The following is a 22549-nucleotide window of genomic DNA, read 5'->3' as shown; positions in this document are numbered from 1 at the left end:
AGAGCATAACCAATCTTTCTTTTTCTGTTTGGACAGAATAGTGTTTAAGTCCATTACTGGGCATCATTTTATGAGCTGATGCCCCAGGCATAGCTGTGTTACACAGCAACGCTAATCTTTCTTTAACAGGGAAGGACAGTATGCCAGGAAGGACTAATATTTCCTGGAGGAATTTGGTTTGCTCTGCATAGCTGTCTGCAAAAGTGCAATTCCTTAAATGCTTCCTTGTTGGTCTCAGAAAAAGTCCAAAGCATGTGCTGCTAAAGCAGTTTACTCAGACTCCTCCAGGTTATGATATTTCTGAGACCCATATATACATGGACAGAAAAGTTTGTGAGTTAGGCAAATTTTTCTCTTGAGAAAAAAAAAAAAAAAAAAAAAACATGGAAATCTTTCTCTTGAAATCCTATATGTAATGAAATAGTCACAGCCACATCACAGCTACCATTTTCTTCTGAAACTGTGACATTTTGATTCATCAGTCCTGTGTTTATTTTTCTACAAAGGCAACTTATTCAGATGATGTATAAAGAAGGAAAAGGTGGAATGGTCCTTTGAATCTGATGTTTTGTATTTCAAATGCACATCTGATTCTACTAAACTTCATTTTGGTAGGGAAATCTTGCCTAAACCTTCAGAAATTTTGCTCATGTCTAATTATTTTGGGGAAATGAAGCGAGAACTTTTTACCTCTGCATTAATAAGGAAGTGATTAATGACATGTTAGTTATTCACATTAAAATAAGAAGAGGAGCATAAGAAATGAAATTGATAAGATGGTGGCTGTTACTTTTTTTGTTACTTTTTTTTTTTTCCAGATGTTGTTTATATTGGACTATGCCCAAAGTATTACTGATATGCATAACAGTCAGAGTTTTTCATTTTTCTTTACAGGTATGTGATCTGTTAAACATGTCTTATGTTGTAATTTAATGGCTCTGAAAAAGGGTACCTTTTGAGATGTCACTTTTAGGAAAGATTGTATCAATGTAGGATTCATTTTGGTGATAAAGCAGAAGGAACAAAAATTGAGTGTGAAAAAAATAAGAAGTCTAATTACCAAATAAAACTTTCTTTTACTAGTTTATTTTCCTGGTCTATGGTTTCTTGCTGCCTGTTTAATGGAAAAAGAGAAATAATGATGTAGAGCAATAATATATCATATTCACACCATCATTCTAGAACTAATGATACACAAGAGATATAAACATCATTCAGCTTTTGGTGAAAGTGCAAATCTGAAATAATTTCAAAACAACACAGAGAATAATTAATGTTGAGGATATTTCGAAATCATATGACTTACAAGGTAATTAATGATAATTGGCTTCCTTGGACCATAGAAGTTGGCATATTTATGTACAATTGTGTGTAAAGTAATATTCCTACTTAATCAGATTTTTCTTCTTAGCACTTTCTTTTTTCTTTTTTTTCTCTCTTCTCTTCTCTTCTCTTCTCTTCTCTTCTCTTCTCTTCTCTTCTCTTCTCTCTCTCTCTTCTCTTCTCTTTTCTTTTCTCTTTTCTTTTCTTTTCTTTTCTTTTCTTTTCTTTTCTTTTCTTTTTTCTTTTCTTTTCTTTTCTTTTCTTTTCTTTTCTTTTCTTTTCTTTTCTTTTCTTTTCTTTTCTTTTCTTTTTTTCTTTTCTTTTCTTTTTTTTCTTTTTTTTTTTTTCTTTTCTTTTCTTTTTCCTTCCCTTCCCTTCCCTTCCCTTCCCTTCCCTTCCCTTCCCCTCCCCTCCCCCCTCGTCTCCTCTCGTCTCCTCTTTTCTTCTTTTATTTTCTGGATAGAAACAGAGTGCATTAGTGTTGTTCTTATGACCAGTAAATGATTTATTTTTCCTTCCTCTCCTCCTCCTTATCTACCTGCTTCAGGGCTGCAATAAGGGACTTTCAAGCAAAGTAATATCTTCTTAATTATTTTCCTTTTTTCCTTCCTTCCTGGCTTCCCAAGCCAGCCTTTGTTACCATAAATATTTTCCTCCCTCATAAAAATATTTTCTGTAACACGCTCTGCCTACAAAATACCACCTTTGGCCAAAGCTTGTAATTATTAAGTTTCCCACTTGCATTAACATAATGTTGATTATATGATGTCCTCGTTCAACCAAAATGTTTTTGTCTATCATGTCATTACCAAACTTTGCAGAGCTATCTTCCAGGCTCAGAAAGAAATATATTAAGCATTTTTTTTTTTTTTAGAAAGGATGGAAGTTATAAAATTACCACCAAATAGGAAAGCTCATAGGAACCAAGCATATATTACTAATCTACAGGTTTCTAAGAATTGCACTTCGTAGGCAATTTGATGAGAGGCCTTTGAGAATTTTGTTATTTATAACAGTGTTACAGTTCATTTATATTTTACGCAGACATAAAAAGTCTTATTCCCAATTGCCAAAAAGCAAAAAACAAAAAAACATAAATCAAACAACCCATCTACCCTCATTCCTCTAGTCAACTTATATGAATAGTATGTTATGTATTCCTTAATTTTTAATAGAAATCTATTGGAAATTGTTTGTTTTGCATATGCAAAGTATACCAATCATACTAAACTTAGGAAGATCATAGTAGTTTATTCATTTCTCTGAGAGGCAGGGTTTGTTTCATTGGTTGCATCTCCATGAGTTTTCTTGATTTCCTTTTTTTAAAAAAAAAAATATATATATATATTTATTTTTTCCATCCTCTGGGAAAGGCAAGGGAGTGAAAAACTGCATGCGTGTTTATTTGCTAGCTGGGATCAACCTATTATTGTTCGGGATCGAATACTGGGAAAAGAAAAAGTGAAATCTTCAAGAAATTAAATCTAATATAGTCTACCTTAATGTATGGGCAAGCTGTAGACTATTCTTCCCTTGTAGCACAAGTGTGTGCTTATGCCTATAAACACCTATGACACTTTAGTTTGTTCTTATCAGTGAAAAAAAAAACAAACAAAAAAACAACAAAAAACTTTAATGTTTCATTATAGTGAAATATATACAAATAATTCTTCAATTGTTTTGAGATTTTCTGCTTGAAATAGTAAACAAAGCACACATTGCTTCTGCTTCAGAATTAATCTCCAAAACAGTGACTAACCCCACTCTACGAAGAGTCAGTGTGCAGGCTGGTACAAAACCAAAACCAACACCAACACCAACCTGACCTATGCAGTTCTGTTTTCTTAATTTATGTCCTGTTCCATTCCTAAATGACAGACCAGGACATAGAAAAGACTTTTGAAACTCTTTATTTGCATTAGCAGCTTTTGTTTGCTTATTTGTTTGTTTTTGTATCAACAGTCTATATTGCATTAACAATTTTTTCTCCTTTTCTGTCATTTCTTCAGTCAGTGGACATTATCAAATGATTTTTTTTTTTGAAAATGAAAAAAAAAATCCCTTCTCCTTCTTTCCTGTTAAAATTAATAATTCTATCCCTCACATACTGTAGCTTGACCTCATAAGAAAGATTGTTTTTTTTCTGTTGAGCACTTGTCGCTTCAGAAAACATTACAAAATTATTCATTTAAATGATAGAACAAAGAATTGTTTCACAGATCTTCATGTTGCAAGTTGTCAAGCAGTTCAGTTACGAAATACTATTCTTCCTCTGAATGACAACAGATTACCTTGAATGCAAGGTAAGCAACAAAGCAACAGTAACAAATCCAGGAAAAGTTTTTTTTCTTTTTCTTTTTTTTCCAGAACTTGAAAAAATGCACAAGATATTAGTAACTTTGTGGATTATCAGCACTGTAAGACAGCATGGTCACACAATTCCAGCTGCAAGCTACCAGAAAATCTACACGGGTGAGAAAAGCTAATGTAGGTCTTGGCATTCAGCCTTAGTAAAGATTTGATTGGAGTTTAGTTATCCAGCTTGCCATGTAGGTCAGATATTCTGCCAGATGATTTCTTTTTCTCACTGTTTTCTCACAGAAGAGACAAAATTTATCTCAGGAGCATGAAACTAAATCCCAGCATAGCTGATCCACTGTGACACTGTGGCACAGTTGTCAATGGCAGACAAAAAGAAAAATCTCCCTCTGTGTCAATTTGAAAACAGCGGTGGGTATCAGACTGTATTGGTTGAATTCCTGCTTTTCCAGAAGTTGAGTAAGTGTGTGCCTAATACAGGAAAGAAAACAAGAAAGCAAGACATTTTAAAATTAGTTCCTGGGAAACGAGAATTCAGCAGGAAATGAAATGAAAGGTAATTTGATCTGAGCAGAAATAGAAATCGTGACATTCAGAGGTCTCTTGATGAGAATTTACAGTAGAATAGAAGTCATCAGCTTGCTATAAGCATTAATTTAATCAGTGACTGTTTCTCATTACTACGTATCCATCACACCATTATTACTTTTCTGCTTAAAACACATTTGTATACGAATTATTTTTCCGCTTTATTTTTGTAGGACAGTTCATAGAATCATAGAATCAAAGAATATCCCGAGTTGGAAGGGACACATAAGGATCATCAAGTCCAACTCCTGGCACCACACAGGTCCACACATAAATTAGAATTCAGACCATATGACTGAGAGCATAGTCCAAATGATTCTTAATTAAGGCTTGGTACAGTGACTACTTCTCTGGGGAGCCTGTTCCAGTGCACAACAAGCCTCTCGGTGAAGAACCTGTTCCTAATGTCTAGCCTGAACCTTCTATGCCGCAGCTTGACACCGTTCTCATAGGTCCTATCACTGGTCGCTAAAGAGAACAGTTTGGCACCTGCCCCTCCACTCCCCTCATGACAAAGCTGTAGACCTCAATGAGGTCTCCCCTCAGCCTCCTCTTTTCCAGGCTGAACAGACCAAGTGACTTCAGCTGCTCCTCATACGTTTTCCCCCCTAGGCCCTTCACTATCTTCGTAGCCCTTCTCAGGACACTCTCCAACAGTTTTACATTCATTTGTGCTGTGGTGCCCAGAACTGCACACAGTACTCAAGGTGAGGCCGCACCAACACAGAGTAGAGCAGGACAATCCCTACCCTCGACTGGCTAGCAATGCTGTGCTTGATGCACTCCAGGATACGGTTGGCCCTCCTGCCTGCCAGGGCACACTGCTGGCTCATATTCAGCTTGTTATCAACAAAAACCTCCAGATCCCTCTCTGAAGGGCTGCTCTCCAGAGTTTCGTTGCCCAGTCTGTACGTAGAGCCAGGGTTGCCCTGTCCCAGGTGCAGGACCCGGCACTTGCTCTTGTTAAGCCTCATGCAGTTGGTGATTGGCCAGCTCTCCAATTTGTCCAGATCTCTCTGCAAGGTCTTTCCACCCTCAACAGAATCAATAACTCCTCCAAGTTTAGTGTCATCAGCAAATTTGCTCAAAATACCTTCTAGTCCTACATCCAAATCATTTATAAAAACATTGAAGAGGACTGGCCCTAAAATGGAGACTTGGGGGACCCCACTTGTGACCGTTCACCAACTTGATGCAGCCCCATTTACCACAACCCTTTGAGCTCTGCCTGTCAGCCAATTGTTCACCTATCATATGATGATTTTGTCTAGCTATATGCTGGACGTTTTGTCCAGTAGGATTCTATGGGAAACTGTGTCAAAAGCTTTACTGAAATCCAAAAAGATCACATCAGCTGGTTTGCCTTGATCGATCAGATGGGTGATCTTATCATACAAGGAAATTAAATTAGTCAAACAGGACCTAACTCTTTTGAACCCACAGTGGCTGGGACCAATGGCTGCATTGTCCCCCAGGTGTGTTTCAATAACTCCCAGGATAATCTTCTCTGTAATCTTACCAGGCACTGGCGTGAGACAGACAGGCCTGTAGTTACCAGGGTCTTCTTTCTTGCTCATCTTGAAAATTGGTACAACATTTGCTAGCTTCCAGTCTACTTGGACCTCTCCAGATTCCCAAGACTGTTGAAAAATAAATGAGAGAGGTCCCTCAATGACGTCAACCAGCTCTCTGAGCACCTTGGGATGAAACCCATCCGGACCCATGGACTTGTATGGATCTTGGTGGAGCAGCAAATCCCACACACGTTCAGGGTCAGTTGGAAGTTTATCATTCCCACCATCACGGTCCTCCTGCTCAGGGCAGTGAGGGTCCCAAAGCCCAACATTGGTCTTGAAGACGGAGGCAAAGAAGGCATTAAACATCTCTGCTTTGCCTATGTCCTTGTTTGTGAGGTGACCATCTCCATCGAGTAGTAGTTCTATATTTTCTCTGGTCCTCTTTTTTTCTGTTCACATATTTAAGAAAGCCTTTTTATTGTCTCCCACAGACCTGGCCAGCTTCAACTCTAATTGGGCTTTGGCCGCACAAATTTTCTCCCTACAAAGGTGAATAACTTCCCTGTGGTCCTCCTATGTTGCCTGACCCTGCTGCCAGCAGCCATACACTTTCTTTTTGTGCCTAAGTTCCAGTGGAAAATCCCTGGTCAGCCAAGCCAGCCTTCTGCCCTGCCTGCCTGACTTACGATATTTTTGAAATTGCCTGATCCTGTGCTTAAAGACTGACCAGCACTGATGGATGCCAACGCCTTCAGAAGCAGTTTGCCAGGGAACCTTGCTAACTAGTTCCCCGAGCAGCCTGAAGTACGCTCTCCCAAAAGCAGGCCTCAGCGCCCCATGGCGGCGTCACCGCCAGGCCCCGGCTCCCGCCCCTGCCCCGTGACGACTCCGGCCCTCGTGATCGAGCTGGGCCGCGGCGGCGGCGCGCACGCGGCTCCTCCGGGCTCCTCGGCTCGGGCTGACCCCGCTGCGCTGCGCTCCGGGACCCGCGCGGCGCCCCCCGGCCCAGCCCGGTCCCGCCCGGTCTCTATGGCGGCTGCGGCGCCCCCGCCTCGGCGCTCCTCCGAGGGGTTAAAATAGTCTGTAAGTTGAAATAGGCTATACAGTTTGTAGTTCACAGATGACCTATGCCGGAAATAAAATTCCAGGAAAGGATTTCTAGTGTGGAACATGTAACCTCAGTTCAGGATTTGGGCTCTGCATTAAAATACCTAGGAGAGAAGAATGGCAAGATGCACACAGTTGTAGTGGTGGATTTGCAAGGCATTTGCAGCTCCTGTGCTATTGCAGAGACTGCAGAGCTACTACAATGCTGCATAAATATATAGGAAAATGGTCTTTGTTTTTGTAACCAAAACTAGCTCAGGCAAAGAACTGTGTATGCTGCTGTACTGAAGCAGAGGAGCAGCACGTTTTGTATATTGTGTACTTACTGTACTTTCATTTATTTATTGATCTAACAAGGCTGTGTATTAGTCATTAGAAGTACATTCCTTCCACGCCAAAGTGGTGTTTTCCTTCCTAGTTCTTATGACGCATTTTGAATACCTTGACTATTTCTCTGTATTTCTGGTGTTACCTGAGCAATCTCAATTATCCGTAGTTATCCATAGGTTTGTGCCCAGTGCACCTCACCAATAAGCACACAGAGTAGGATCCACACAAAGGTTCTGATGCTTTTGCATTTCTGTGGTTTGAATATAAATTAGATAGAAAAAATAAAATAAATGTTTGAAATAACAGTATGAAATTCTTTAATTTATACTGTTTAGCAAAGTTTGGCTTCTATAAGGGGAAAATGTCATTCTGTTAACTGGTAAAGTGTGGAAATAGGCATTCTGAAGAAGTTTTTTACTTTTGCTTTTCTGGAGAAAAGTTACAGTTCTGTTGACGTTGATTCAGATAAGAAAACTGTTGATGCATTTTGAAGTCTCACTTAAACTGAAATTATAATGACCATGTTTTCAGATAAGCATCTGTGTATAGAGAGCAAGGTTAACAATGATATTTACTTCACAAATCTATTGTTACAAGTGTTATATTAAAGTCTAAGTGTGAGTTACAATCTATTAAAATAAAATGGCTACATGAACTTTTCCATTAACTCTTATTGGTCCTAACATGACAATGCCATGGTTAAACTGGCACAGTTTAAATATGTAAAAAGTTTATAGATATTTTTCAGAAAGGACAAATTAAAAAAAAAAAAAAAGGAAAAAAGAAAGACAGCTTTGACAATAATGCATGCACATACAGAACAGCTCCTACTGATAGAGTATCTGTCATGTGTCTGCTTATTTTGCCCATCACTTACAAGACACGTTGTAAATCAAAACGAGAATGATCTGGAAGGGAAGAGAATTTATTCTGCTGAAACCATTGTAGAACAAATAATGTTGTTATGTGGAAACGAGGTCAAAAATATAAACAAATATTCGTATTACTGACCTATATACAGCAGGAAAAATAGATTCTTCTAATTGAAACCATTTATAATGAGTTTTTACTAGAATCACACTCAACGTGGAGGTAATGGAGTAATGGAGGTATTTGATTTTTAATTTACTGAAGGACTTGCTATAAATTTTTTACCAAGACTATCTTGACAAATTGTCATAAATGTTCTAAGAGAACAATATAAAGCCAAATTTACCATTTACTTTGACACAGTAGTGACATTTTTATAGTCTTATATCCTTCATTTATCTAAAACAGATCACTGACCTTTCTTCAAATTTTCCTTCCTTTTGTGTGTGTGACTGAGCTTTAAAATGGATAGAGGAACTGTTTAAAGGAGAATTTGTGTTACTATTACTAAAGAAAAAAATTCAACAAAACAAATTTACTTCTTATATATTTTATTCTTATTATTTTAAAATAGAAACACCTATCAAACATCCCAATATTTCCCTGAAACGAAGACAGGAATCTCATAGAAACACTATTCAACTGAAATGGATTGATGACGAACTGATATCTTCTGATGATGGTGAGCTTTCTGGGCTTGTAGTCATGAATGAATTACTGACGTTTGGAAGTCCTGGATCAGAATTTGAGTCTGACTTCAAGTTAGATTTAGGGAACATCTAGGTCCATGACATAGGGGGCTAGCATGAGTACATTGGTGTCAGTGTTTCTGGAGCTTTACAGAAAGCCTGGAATCTAAAAGGTGTGGAAATGTCATTTTTTTTCAGTGCTGCAGAATCAGTCTGAAATCAGGAAGTCTCAAGAGTTTTCAGGACTGAGGAATGAATAAATATTAAAATCCCCTGTGAAGGTTTCCAGAAGCAGGAATGACTTAAAAGGAAAGGAATTCAGATTAAACCAACAAGAATGTAAGCTTCCTGAAGATTTTCGAGGGTTTTCTCCTACTGTGAAAATTATTATTCTTTTTTTAATATTATTATTTGGGAAATTAGTCCAGCTTCAAATCAAATTTTTAAAATGTTTGCTTCTTCATGAATTGGAAGAATGTCATTCAACTAAGTCTATCTAGGCCCTCGTGTCTCTGGAAAATGGCTACAGATAAAAACTCAAAGGATTTCAACTGATTACATAGAAGTCAACAGACGTTTTTAGGTGGTTTAAATGGGAGCTGTTCTGAGCTGTAATTGTGTCGTGCAAAATGTTAAATTCCATGTCTCTTCTGTAAACAGACTGGAGGGCAGATACTTTGAGGATAGCATCATGCACAATAGTGCAATTTTGCAAAGACTGAGTGTGTTTTCTAGCAAGACAATTAATGTCCTTGAAAAGAGGAAGGCTTAAACCCCATTTATATGCACTATAAGACTGATCTACAGATTATAGCGTGTCAACACAACAGTTCCTCACTAGAGGAACTGGCTTTCTGTCTTTTAAAAAATTGTTTACAGCTTCAATTGCTTGCATGATCTAAGTATCTTTAGTTGCACTCTGATGTGAAAGAGGACAGCAAAGGAAGTCTTTTGTTTTCTTTTTCTCTTGAGTTTCCAAACTAAACCCCTCCAGTAACAGCTTCATATTTAAGCTTTCTTTCTGTAATAGTGTTGACTAATTTAACAGATTGGGTAGGAGGAAGTGAATTTTTTTGTCCTTTTTGGGGTGTGTGTGAAGGGAATCTGCATAAACTAAATTACCAGCAGGATTTGTTGTGACATTTCCTGATAATTAATATCTTTGCAGAACAAAGATCAACAAAGAAATAATCATGTGTGTGTATGTTTCAATTTCTAGGAGAACACATGATAATTAATGCTCCTAATAAGCAAGAGGGGCTTAGCAGAACAACAGGGATTATATTTATAAACAACTGTTTCTTGAAAAGACTTTTAGCCCTGTTCATGGACCATATCAGCACCTGTAAACACTATAGGCAGTACTGATGGACATCAACTGTTTTCCCATTCAAACTGTTCTCTACAAAGGATTTTTATAATTTTAATTTCTGTACTTGTTTCCAGCTGCATTTAATTAACACTGGAACATTATCACTTTGGAGATTAAGTACTTAAAGGCAAATACGGTTCCATGAAAACCATTTGTTCTTTACATTAGATAATTGAACACAAGCCTAAATAAAGTGAAAATTATTGTGTTCATTAATATGTTTTGTACTGTTTTTGTGATTAAAAAGAGATGTACAGCCCCTAGTTTCCAACAGTGAAACTTGTAGACCTGTGAAACAGGATTAAATTTCAGTGCCTTTCCTGAAAACTATTTTCCTTTGTATTCTTATTTTAGGTTAGGTATTGTGGATTGAAATTCATGAGACTGGATTAAGTTTTCATTTGTATATCTTCTGAAAAAAAATGAAATTTAGACTAAAGTAACTTTTCTAATGATAAGGAAATAAGATCTAAATTTCAAATCACTGTGACAAATTCTCTCTGGATGTTTGTTTTTTGCAGGTATGTTTTGTAATATTAAATGAAATAAAATGCTCAGAAACAAATATTTTGTAAGTTGAAATGAAGCAGTAGTTCTACAAATAAGTCTGAAATTTTGAAACAAGAAAGAAGTAATATCTGTTTTTGAATATGATAGTGTTTTCCTTTAAGCATTAGACTATGTAAAACCAAGGGTAAAGATATGTCTAAAGAAAGCAGATTAGTAATACATTAAAAAATTGTTTTTTCTCTAGTGTTCTAGATGTCCACATTTGATTTCAACATTATAACCATGTGTTTCACAGATAAATACAATATTATTATTTTTTTTTACTACTTTTTTTTTTAATTTTAGTTTTACTATTGTGTTCTACTGCGGAACAATATGAAGTTCAAAAGAATTCTCTAAGACTTGTGGAAATGCAAATGTTTTGCAGCCTTCACCTAAGCAACACCTGCCACCCCACCTTAATGTATCTATCTTATTAAAGCTGTGAGGCTTATGTCATCATTACTTTATGCAATGTGCATTACAACTGTTTTTGATACTCTTTCCAAATACAACAGGCTTTAAAGATTTCCAGCTATTATAGCTAGGTGAAAAGAATCAGTCACATCTTAACAAGTTCTGATTTAAATACTTACAAATGAAAAAGGTCCATTTTGACCTCTGTGAAATGCAACCAATTTAAAGGCATAATACTTCTTTTTTTTTTTTCCCAGACTATTCCAGCAGCTACTATTTCTTTTAAAATTGATTAAAAAAATAAAACACATTTGAATAAAAATTTGTATATAATTCAGGAAACATTTGACACATCTTATTTACTTCAGAAAGATTATTTCCATGGAGGCTTAAAATGTGCTAACTCCTTGAGGAGGAAGACATAAAACATAATTTGTAAATCAAAATCTTCTGCAAATGTAAACAGAAATTGTCTGTGGAGCAAAACCCATTATAGAGTTTCTAAAAAATTTCCCCAGTGCTGAAACATTTTTAAAAATGACTGTCTTTTAAGTGCCTAAAATGGTAACTAACTGTTGGATACCTGGTTATGCACTTTTTTTGGAAAGTCACTTTATGAATATCCCTGGTTCTCAATGGCATGATAAGCTGGACTGATTCTGTGACTTCCTGTGGGGTTTTTTTTGTTTGTTTGTTTTTGTTTTTTTTTTTTTTTTACAACTGCTTAGTACTCTGTGAAATACTATTAAATTAAAAGGAGATTTTAAATGCATCAAAGCGTGCTAATCAGTGCTCCTATATTACAATTTTAGAGAGCAAGTTTCCTAATGACTGCATAATGTGTTTGTACTGCAATGTGATTTCACTTCAGTTTTTTTGAAAGCTTAATTGTGCACAGCTGCCTGGATTTTGATGATGGACAGATGATACTTAGTGACTTCCTACTAATCTAGTGTCCAGAGGGACCTGAAGTGTATTTTAACTTGTTTACTTCAATTTAGTTCTGATAAGAGGGACTGGGCTATCATCAGCCACTAATGATTTCGTGCTGTGATTTTACCTTGTGTGCCAATTAAATGCTAAACGAGTGTGAACCAGTATCAGGATTGTGGAAAATTTATTATGCATATTATATAAGAGTGTATTATTAATAGTATTCCATGTTTATAGAGCTTCCGTCATGTAGGGATCTCAAATCCACTTAAAAAGTCTGGGACATTCAGTTCTCTAAAAGGAAACTGAGAGACTCTGGAAAAAAACATTTAGATTTATGCAACAAAACCTGAACTAAATCTAGGATTACTACATTTATACACCTCTTTAGACACTAAACACATTTCCAAAGACTAAAACTTGCTAAGTATTAGGCTGTTTGCTAGAAATGGCTATTGCAATGAATAGTAAAACATAAAGATACAATCTTTACAGTGGAAATAAAACTGTCATTAATGCTTCTTTGTGTAACTTGTAAAGAATAGGAAGTTCTTGTGTAATCCAAGGCTCTGGTGATCAGGTTCCTGCAATATATGTCAAGTCAGCTATGGATACTGATGACAAAGTCTTTAACTAATGATTTATATTTATATGAATAATGTTTTATTTGAAATACCTATCACTGGGGATAAAGTAAAACATTTCATTTTGGTGGAAAAAGTTGTGACCGGTTTTGATGCAGCCACGTGCTGCAGCTGAGCGAGGGATCACGGCGGGCAGGCACTTTTCTGCATCAAGGCCACTTGAGGCAGCCAAGGGGGCCGCCACGACCCGGGGGCCCTTTCTAGGGCAGCTGATGAGGCTTGGGAGAAGCCCCCCAGCTGTACAAAGGCAGCCCCTAGGGAACGTAAGCGACCAGGAGCACGTTGAACAGCGCGGGCAAACAGGGCATGGTGCGTCAGTCAGGGCATGGTGCGGCAGTTTGTGCAGGCAGGGCTAGCAGGGAGGGCTGAGGATCCCTCCTCACTCAGGAGACCGGCTCACCTCAGCTGCCTCCCAGACACCAAATGTAGCCATGGTCACCGCCAGGTGGCAAGTGCTCACCAAAGAGCTCACCAAAAAGACCGTGGCAACCCAGACCAAGTGCCTGCCCAAAAATGTGGCTGTGCAGGTCTCTGCCTGCAGGGAGTGCCTGAGCCTGTTGCTGCCAGTGGAGGGTGGCAGAGATACTGCCTGCGTGAGGTGCGAGCAGGTGGAGGATCTGGTCAGCCTGGTGGCAGAGCTCAAGGAGGAGGTGGAGAGATTAAGGACTGTCAGGGAGTGTGAGCAGGAGTTAGACTGGTGGAGTCACTCCGTGCCATGCCTGAGAGAAAGGCACCGGGGAGACGCACCCCTAATAGTGATGGAACCCCTGCCCTATCACTGTCAGGCAGAGGGAGGGGACCTGAGAGATGGAGAGGAATGGCAATAGATCCCTGCTTGGTGTCACAGGTGAGTCTCCTCCCTACCTGCCTCACCGCTGCAGGTGCCCTTACACAATAGGTTTGAGGCCCTGGAGCTCGAGGGACAGAGTGGTGAGGATGTGGGGGAAAGTCCACATAGCAGAATGTCTAGCACAAGCAAGTCAACTCCACACCTCAAGACTTCCTCCACCAAGAAGGAAAGAAGGGTAATGGTCGTAGGTGACTCCCTTCTGAGGGGAACAGAAGGCCCCATATGTCAGCCAGCCCCTACCCATAGGAAAGTCTGCTGCCTCCCTGGGGCCTGGGTCAGGGACATTACCAGAAAACTTTCTGATCTTGTTCTCCCCTCCCATTATTACCCCTTAGTGATAATTCAGGCTGGCAGTGATGAAATAGCTGAGAGAAGCCTGAAGGCTACCAAGAGGGACTTCAGGGTATTGGGGCGGTTAGTGGATGGAGTAGGAGTACAGGTGGTGTTTTCCTCTATCCCTTCAGTGGTGGGGAGGGATACTGAGCAGACCTGGAAGGCCTGCCTCATCAGTACATGGCTGAGAGGCTGGTGCCATCGCAGGAATTTTGTTTTGTTTCATTTTGTTTTTTGATCATGGGGAGGTTTACTTAGCACCTGGCCTGATGGCTGCAGATGCGTCCCACCTGTCTCAAAGGGGAAAAAGGACACTAGTCCACGAGCTGGCAGGGATCATCTAGAGGGCTTTAAACTAGGTACAAAGGGGAACAGGGGGGAAATGAGGCTCCATAGAGATGAGCCTGGGGGGGCAGTCCCAGGGTTGGGGGTGAGAGCAGTAGTGCAACTGAAGTGCATCTACACCAATGCATGCAGCATGGGAAACAAACAGGAGGAGCTGGAAGCCATTGTGTGGCAGGCAAACTATGACCTAGTTGCCATCACTGAAACGTGGTGGGACCACTCCCACAACTGGAGTGCTGCAATGGATGCCTACAAGCTCTTCAGAAAGGACAGGCAACTCAGGAGGGGCCGTGGCATGGCTGTCTGTGTTAGAGAGTTTTTCGATGCTGTTGAGCTCGGGGTTGGGAATGATAAGGTAGAGTCCCTGTGGGTAAGGATCAGGGGGTTGGCCAACACGGCAGACATCCTTGTGGGGGTCTGTTACAGACCGCCAAACCAGGATGAAGAGACAGATGAGGCATTCTGTAAGCAGCTGGTGAAAATCGCTCAATCGCCAATGCCTGTCCTCATGTGGGACTTTAACTTCCGAGACATATGCTGGAAATACAGTACAGCCCTGAGGAAGCAGTCTGGAAGATTCCTGGAATGCATGGAAGACAGCTTCCTGACTCAGCTGGTTAGTGAGCCTACCAGAGGGGGTGCACCACTAGACCTGCTATTCATGAAGAGAGAAGGACTGGTGGAAGACGTAGTAGTCAGGATATGTCTTGGGCAGAGTCACCATGACATGGCAGAGTCCTCTATTCTTGGTGAAGTCAGGAGGGGCATCAGTAAAACTGCTACCCTGGACTTTCAGAGGTCAGACTGAACTGTTCAGGACACTGGTAGGAGGGTCGCTTGGGAGCCAGTCCTGAAGGGCAGTGGGGTCCAGGAAGGCTGGATGCTCCTCAGGAAGGAAGTCTTAATGGCACAGGAGCAGGCTGTCCCCGTGTACCATAAGATGAGCCAGCAGGGAAGAAGACTAGCGTGGCTGAACACGGAACATTTGCTGTGTGTCTGGAAGAAAAAGAGAGTTTATGTCTGGTGGAAGAAGGGGCAGACAACTCAGGGAGAGTACAAGGAAGTTGCTAGCGTATGCAGAGGCAAATTCAGTAAGGGTAAAGCCCAGTACAAGCTCAATCTGGCCACTATGGTTAAGGATAACAAAAAATGTTTTTATAACTACTTATTAACTACTATTAATGGCAAAAGGAGGGCCAAGGAGAATCCCCATCCTTTACTGGACGCAGGGGGGGGAACACGACTACTGAGGTTAAGAAAAAGGCTGAGGTTCTTAATGCCTTCTTTACATCTGTCTTTACTAGCCAGACCACTTATCCTTGGGATACTCAGCCTCCTGACCTGGAAGTCTGGGACAGGGAGAAGAAAAACCCCTGCACAGTTCAGATGGAAACAGTTAGAGACCTGTTGCTCCACCTGGACTCTCACAACTCCATGGGGCCAGATGGAATCCACCTGAGGGTGTTTAGGGAGTTGGTGGATGTGATTGCTGGGCCACTTTCTATCATCTATCGGTGGTCATGGTCATCCAGAGAGGTCCCGGATGACTGGAGAGTTGCTAATGTGATGCCCATCTATAAGAAGGGTCATAAGGAGGACCTGGGGAACTACGGGCCTGTCAGCCTGACCTTGGTGCCAGGAAAGGTGATGGAACAGCTCATCTTGAATGCAATCACACAGCATATGTGGGACAACCAGGGGATCAGGCCCATTCAGCATGGGTTCATGAAAGGCAAGTCCTGCCTGACCAACCTCATCTCTTTCTATGACCGGGTGACCCGCCTGGTGGATGAGGCAAAGCCTGTTGATGTAGTCTACCTGGACTCCAGCAAGGCCTTTGACGCGGTCTCCCACAGTATTCTCCTGGAGAAGCTGGCAGCCTATGGCTTGGACAGAATATACTCTGCCGGGTTAAAAACTGGCTGGATGGCTGGTCCCAGAGAGTGGTGGTGAATGGAGTGAAATCCAGCTGGTGACCGGTCACCAGTGGTGTTCCCTAGGGGTCACTGTTGGGGCCCATCCTCTTTAATATCTTTATTGATGACTTGAATGAGGGAATTGAGTGCACCCTCAGTAAGTGTGCAGATGACACCAAGTTGGGGGGAATTGCCGGAGGGTAGGGAAGCCCGTCAGAGGGACCTGGACAGGATGAATCAATGGGCAGAGGCCAATGGGATGAGGTTCAACATGGCTAAATGATGGGTCCTGCACTTTGACCACATCAATCCCATGCAATGCTACAGGCTTGGGGCAGAGTCGCTTGAAAGCTGTACAACGGTAGAGGACCTGGGTGTGCTAATTGATGCTCGCATGAACAGGAGCCGGCAGTGTACCCAGGTGGCCAAGAAGGTCAATGGCATCTTGGTTTATATAAGGAATAGTGTAGCCAGCAGGACCAGTGGGGTGATCGTCCCCTTGTACTCTGCTCTGGCAAGGCCGCACCTCGAGTACTGTGTTCAGCTTTGGGCCCCTCACTACAAGAAGGACATCAAGGTGCTCGAGCGTGTCCAGAGAAGGGCTGCAAAGCTGGTGGAGGACCCGGAACACAAGTCCTATGAGGAGCGGCTGAGGGAACTGGGGTTATTTAATCTGGAGAGGACAAGTCTCAGGGATGACCTTATTTTTTCTCCAACTCCCTGAAAGGAAGGTGTGAGGAGCTGGGGGTCGGCCTCTTCTCACGGGTAACTAGTGATATGACCAAAGAGAATGGCCTCAACTTGCACCAGGGGAGGTTTAGGTTGGAAACTAGGAGACATTTCTTCTCAGAAGGAGTTGTCAGGCACCGGAAGGGGTTGCCCAGGGAAGTGGTGGAGTCACTGTCCCTGGGGATGTTTAAGGAAAGGTTGGATGTGGTGCTTAGGGACATGGTTTAGTGGGTGATACTGGTAGTAGGGTGATGGTTGGACCAGATGATCTTGCAGGTCTTTTCCAAGCTTAATGATTCTATGATTGCGTAAAAACAGCAATTTTGCAAAACAAAACTCAATTCTAATTTGGAATCTGAGGATATGGGGCATACTTTTTAAAAACATTTATCTGGCAGTCGTTTAAAGAGTAAATATGTAGTCATTGAAATGGTGGTGAGATTTATATTTATTTCACTTATAGTAGTTGAAGCTTTCATAAGTAAAATGTTTAGAGTACATAGACATCTATAGATGTTCACATTTTTGTGTTTTTTTGTTTGTTGTTGTGTGTGTTGTTTCAATACCTTTTCTGAAGAAATTCATTCATCTGTCTACTGAAGCACCACTTTCTCTGAAGATGTAATTGCAAAGCACCATATTTAAGGTAAGCAGCTGGCTGAAAGCAGGCCTTTTCCAAGAAGCATAAAACAAGTCAAATAAGTCAGTCTATCACAGAATTTAGAAACCTTTTACTAGGAAATTATTAGACAAATAATTACTAGAAAAGATTGGGTTAATACAGAACTACCTCAAAATGTAACCAGTAACAATTAAATAAAATTGTAATTGTACATTCTGTAACTTATCTGAATTGATATAATTTAATTGCAACAGATGAAAATTGAGAAAATATTAATGCGGCTACAGAGATGATGAACTCTTATGCAACACTGCTTGTCAGTCACAGAATAATTGAAACATGAAAATTATTTCCTAATAATATTCTCAGTCAGTAGATATGAAAGCAAATTAAGTTTACTTTCCTTTTGGCTGATATATAGCATAAGTTAAATAAGTGAGATATCAAATCTGATGGTTAGTCCAAGCATTTTTCAGTATATTTCAGGTCTCACATTGAGACTCTTGTGATTTCAACGGATTGTTGTACCACGTTGATGTGGTATGACAGGCCTCTGGGAACCTCAGAGACCCAACTGGATGGCAAAAATCACTTGCAAGATAGGTAATAATGCGGATTTGTTGCTACATATTTGGTGTTTCAAGCTTTCTGTTATTTGTTTATTTTTGTTTGTGGTGTTGGTTTGTGTACTTTGCAATGTTTTTGGAGGCCATCTGTTCTCTACTTTGGCTAGACTGTTTCTAGACATAATGCTGATCCACCGTCAAGGCAGTGGTCTCTAAGAGATAATTTGCTTAGAAGTTTGTTTATGTGGAATGACTGGGGTTACAGAATAAATATATCTGGTTGTTTTATTTTCATGAGTTCTCTGGCAGTGTCTCTAAATTGATTGTCTGAAGCCAAAGTCCAGAGGTGAGCTCAGAAAGGACTGAGCACTTTAGAGCACAGTAGCTTTTTTAATGTAGGGCAAATAGAAGGACATTTCTAGCGTCAATATATCATCCAGACAAGACATTGTTTGCATCTGCCCACCTCTAACTGACTAGATTATTCTCATGTGGAATTCATACCAATAGGGGAAAAACTGTACTTTTTGTAATGTTTTCAAGGAGGACACCAGAGGGTGAGAAAAACCTCTAAGACAATTACTAAAGCAATTAGCAAAACAATTGCCTGTTTATGCTGACAAACTAATGCAAAAAGTAAAGTACAATGAAAACAATAGCCCCTTGAAGTTAAAAGGGATGGTGAAAGACAGACACGGACCTCTGAAACTGCTTAAATGTTTGTACTTGAGGTAGAATCACTATGTGGAGTGGCCAAGCCACCAGCTAGGGTATGACACCTTCCCAGATGGGACACTAGTGTCCTGGACAAGTGTTTTCTGTGTCTATGATGCTGATCTAAACTGGACCAAGGGGTAGGGCCTTGGTTGGTGTGTTGTGTGCAGGTGAGTGTGTTGTAGAACACAAATTTTAGAATAGAAATCACTATCCTGCTCAGTACATAATGTTTAGATTTTGTGTTACTTAGTGGTGTGGTCTGTTCTTGTTGCCACCCATCTAAACTACTCTCTGATGACTGAACAGAAAAAAAAAAATGAGGTGCATTGGTTGTGAACATAGAAATTATTCTTGCTGCTTTGGGATTATTACAGTTGTGTTGGCATGTGCATTGAATAGTGAGATTTCTGTTTTGATCTGTGTATTGGATGCACTGGGATCTCGGGTAGGGTCTGGATGCACATTGCAAGTGATGCATAAATAATGCATTAACTCTCTTTATATCACTCATTCTAATTCAAAAATGACATTGGGTCATCTGTCAAATCTGCACAGAACTGGAAGTTTTGCTTCAGATTTCAGTTTAAATGCAAATTTCATGTTGTGTGGGAACATGTTCTGAAGCTCATTTTGAAGTAAATTAGATAGCTGTCCGTTAACCTCAATCAGAATTGTTTCTGGCCTGTCTCCTTTCCAAAATGCAGAATCTTAAACAAGATTTTGCATTTAAATGCAACTATCAGTATAAGATTTTTATTCTTCCAGTGTAACTAGTGAGATGTAAATGAGAACTGTCTGTATCTACCGGTGTCTGACTTCCTCTTTTGAATATTTTAATTTACTAGGTTAAAAATAAATTACAATGTTCTATTTGCTTCATCAGATTGTGCATATTAATTCACCTATTGTACAATGCTTACTGCTAAATAAAATCGATTTACTTTTCATTTGCATAGTCAAGTATTTAAGTAGCTTTTGTCTATTCATAATCACTCTTGAAAGGAGTTGAAACTGTGGTCAGTACAGTATTTTCTTATTTACAGGTAGTTCAAGTGTAATGAGTATGCACTAATATTTATTGAAATGCAATTTTTCTGTTCAAGAAAGAAGTGGAAGACCTACTACATTTTTGTACCCTTTTAAACACTAGTTCTTTGTTCTTTTGTCCTGTGTATTTGTGACATTTTCTTTTTAAAGCTGAAACATCTCGGAAGGCAAATGTACTCTGTAGACCCTGTGCTAGTCAAAGAACTGTCTTTTTGTTGTTTCTTCCGGAAACTGTGCTTTGAAAGAAATCACTGTTGTAGAACCAATTAGGTTCTTTAAGTAGATCATTTCTCAGTCACTGGAATAATGAATTCCATTTGCTCAAAGGGTTGCATTCACCCTTCAGTGGCAAGACAAACAAGAATTCATTGCCACAGCTAGGCAACCAGAATTATTTATGCATTCTTTTCAGAATCTTTCTTTTTTCATCTTTATTGGAATTCACCACAAAGATTATTGTTTAATAAGGGGGAAGTTCAATTGAAACCAAATAAAAAAGCACAAGTCTTTTAAACCAGAGTATATTTTTCAGAAGTGTCTTATTTGTCAAGCTGTTGCAAATTTGCCTTTTATTTTATTTTTGTTAGTTAAAATTAAAATGACTTATCTGTTTTCTTATTTATTTTTTTTTCCCATTTTGAAAAATTTTTCTGGACAGAGAAAAAAAATAAACTTTGGTTCTCAAAAGCAAGACATTTTAAAGTATATTTAAAGGTGTTCACAGGATGAATCACCATCCTCAAACTTTTTCCTTTTTTCCCATTTTAGCCTTGGTAAGATTGTCAGGGTCTACTATACCTGCTTAGATTTATTAGAAAAACAAAACAAAACAAAACAAATATATATATATATATGCCTAAGTCAGGGTTCATTGCATCGTAATCAAACTTCTGGAAATGAAATTTGCGCCTGAACTGCAGTCATCTGACTACCTCAAGTAGCTATCTAAATCATAGAACCATAGAATCATTAAGGCTGGAAAAGACCTTCAAGACCCTACCACCAGTATCACCACTAAACCATCACAGAATCACAGAATCATCTAGGTTGGAAGAGACCTCCAAGATCACCTAGTCCAACCTCTGCTGTTGGCCTTCTTGGTCACCTGGGCACACTACTGGCTCATGTTCACATGAGCATCAATGCTAAAATGAAAATGTAATTACAGCATTTGCTTGTTTTCAGCTTGTTATTTATACATATTATTTATGAGTCAGAGTTCACAGAACATGTAGTTAATAGCAAGATCGTTTTGTAACGTTAGAGTCTTTTTCATCTACCTTGAAACTTCCCAGTAAATTTAGTTAGGTAGAGCAGCTACAGAAAACACAGCAAATGATATTGGTTTTCTAATAAAGGTTAGTTGAATTTTAGAACTTAATAAAAGTAACTTTCTAAATATACTTCTCCACAGTTTGATGTTGTATTTTGCTCATTTTAATTTAGAGATTTATTTATATAATTGTAACAAATAAATGCCATAGGAGCTTGTGTTACATTTTTTGTTTTAGGTAGACATTTGTGAAATATCTATCCTTACTATATTGAGTTTAGATAAGTTATCAAAGCTCCAAAATCAGACTAGGGAGGGACACGATTTATAATTTATAGAATGCATATAGGAAAACCCTTAAACTCTGATTAGGATAAAGGACGTGCTTGTGTCAATATTTTAGCAGAAAGTGGAGTTGTGCAAGTTATACAATAACTTGTTTCACAGCATGATTTGGGGGTAGGGAGTAGTCTGTTTTGTTTATTTTGGGGCACATGAATCATCTGAAGCACAGTATCCTGCTTTGCTCTGATGATCTAGCATTCTGAGGTCAAGCCATTGATACATATCTGTTTTCTCTCACGTTGCATGAATATTAACTATCATCAGTAATCTCTAACATACTTGCTTCTGCCTCCTGGATATAATGTCATGATAGACTCCATCACCTACTGTATTCAAAATCTATTCTGTTCCTGTTCATAGGAGTTAGTTTTCAACATCAGGCAGAAGTGTTGCCTTGACAATGGCAACTTTCCAGTAAACTCACTTTCTGTGTGTAATTAGTGGAGCTGCAGGAAGAAGGACAAGATGTGAGAGATGTCATTTAACTTTTTTAATTAATTTACCAGCAAATTCTATGTCAATATTCTGTAGAAACAGTCTTTCCTAAAATATTTCAACTTCCTGAGGAAAATATCTGTAAAACCTGTACCTCTTAATCGTGATTTATTTCTGGTACTTTAGTATCATTCCTAAAACGTAAAGATAAAGAGCGCTGAAAAGTGTGAGGAGAATTTTAGCTGCTGCTGATCTTTAATAAATTATTTCCCTTTCAACAAATACGTTTAGAGACTAGACAGTATTTGAAAGGGTCTTGTGCAGATGTACTGGATACTTTTCATGGGAAAAAAATAGCAATTCTTTTCAAAGTTTTTTGTTGTTGTGTTTTTGTTGTTGTTGTTGTTTTGTTTTAAAGAAGTACTTTAGGAAGAAAAGCAAATTCCATCAGTCAGAAAAAAAAAAAAAGTAAATATATTTTTTTGCTCAATGACTAGAGCTCACTTGAGTTTTCACAGCCCAATTCATATTTACTTTGACCCTGAGGAGAACAGTATTTCCCTCTTGTATTTAATAACAGAATTTTCTTTCCCCAGTTTCTTCCTGTGAGTCTGTGGAGACTGCAGTCTCCTCATTCATGAGTTTTAAATTGTGACAATAGCTTGAAAAAGTGCATGCCAGGTACTGTCATTTTTATCAGTCATTAATTGGTT

General features: G+C 39.2%; 1 protein-coding gene across 1 annotated transcript in view; it reads left to right on the top strand.

Annotated features, from left to right (window-relative positions):
- Window positions 1-6671: 6671 nt before the first annotated feature.
- The window catches only part of LOC125181901 (microtubule-actin cross-linking factor 1, isoforms 6/7-like), a 97372-nt gene continuing 81494 nt past the window's right edge, over window positions 6672-22549 (top strand). The window contains exons 1-3 of the transcript XR_010833113.1: window positions 6672-6830; window positions 8629-8736; window positions 17409-17477. The gene's annotated coding sequence lies outside the window, so the exon portion shown is untranslated. The remainder of the gene's footprint in view (window positions 6831-8628; window positions 8737-17408; window positions 17478-22549) is intronic.

This window comes from Anser cygnoides, chromosome 8, assembly GCF_040182565.1.
Source record: "Anser cygnoides isolate HZ-2024a breed goose chromosome 8, Taihu_goose_T2T_genome, whole genome shotgun sequence".
Classification (NCBI taxonomy): Eukaryota; Metazoa; Chordata; class Aves; order Anseriformes; family Anatidae; genus Anser; species Anser cygnoides.
Note: the sequence above shows the minus strand (reverse complement) of the source record. Positions and strands in the feature narration are given on the sequence as shown.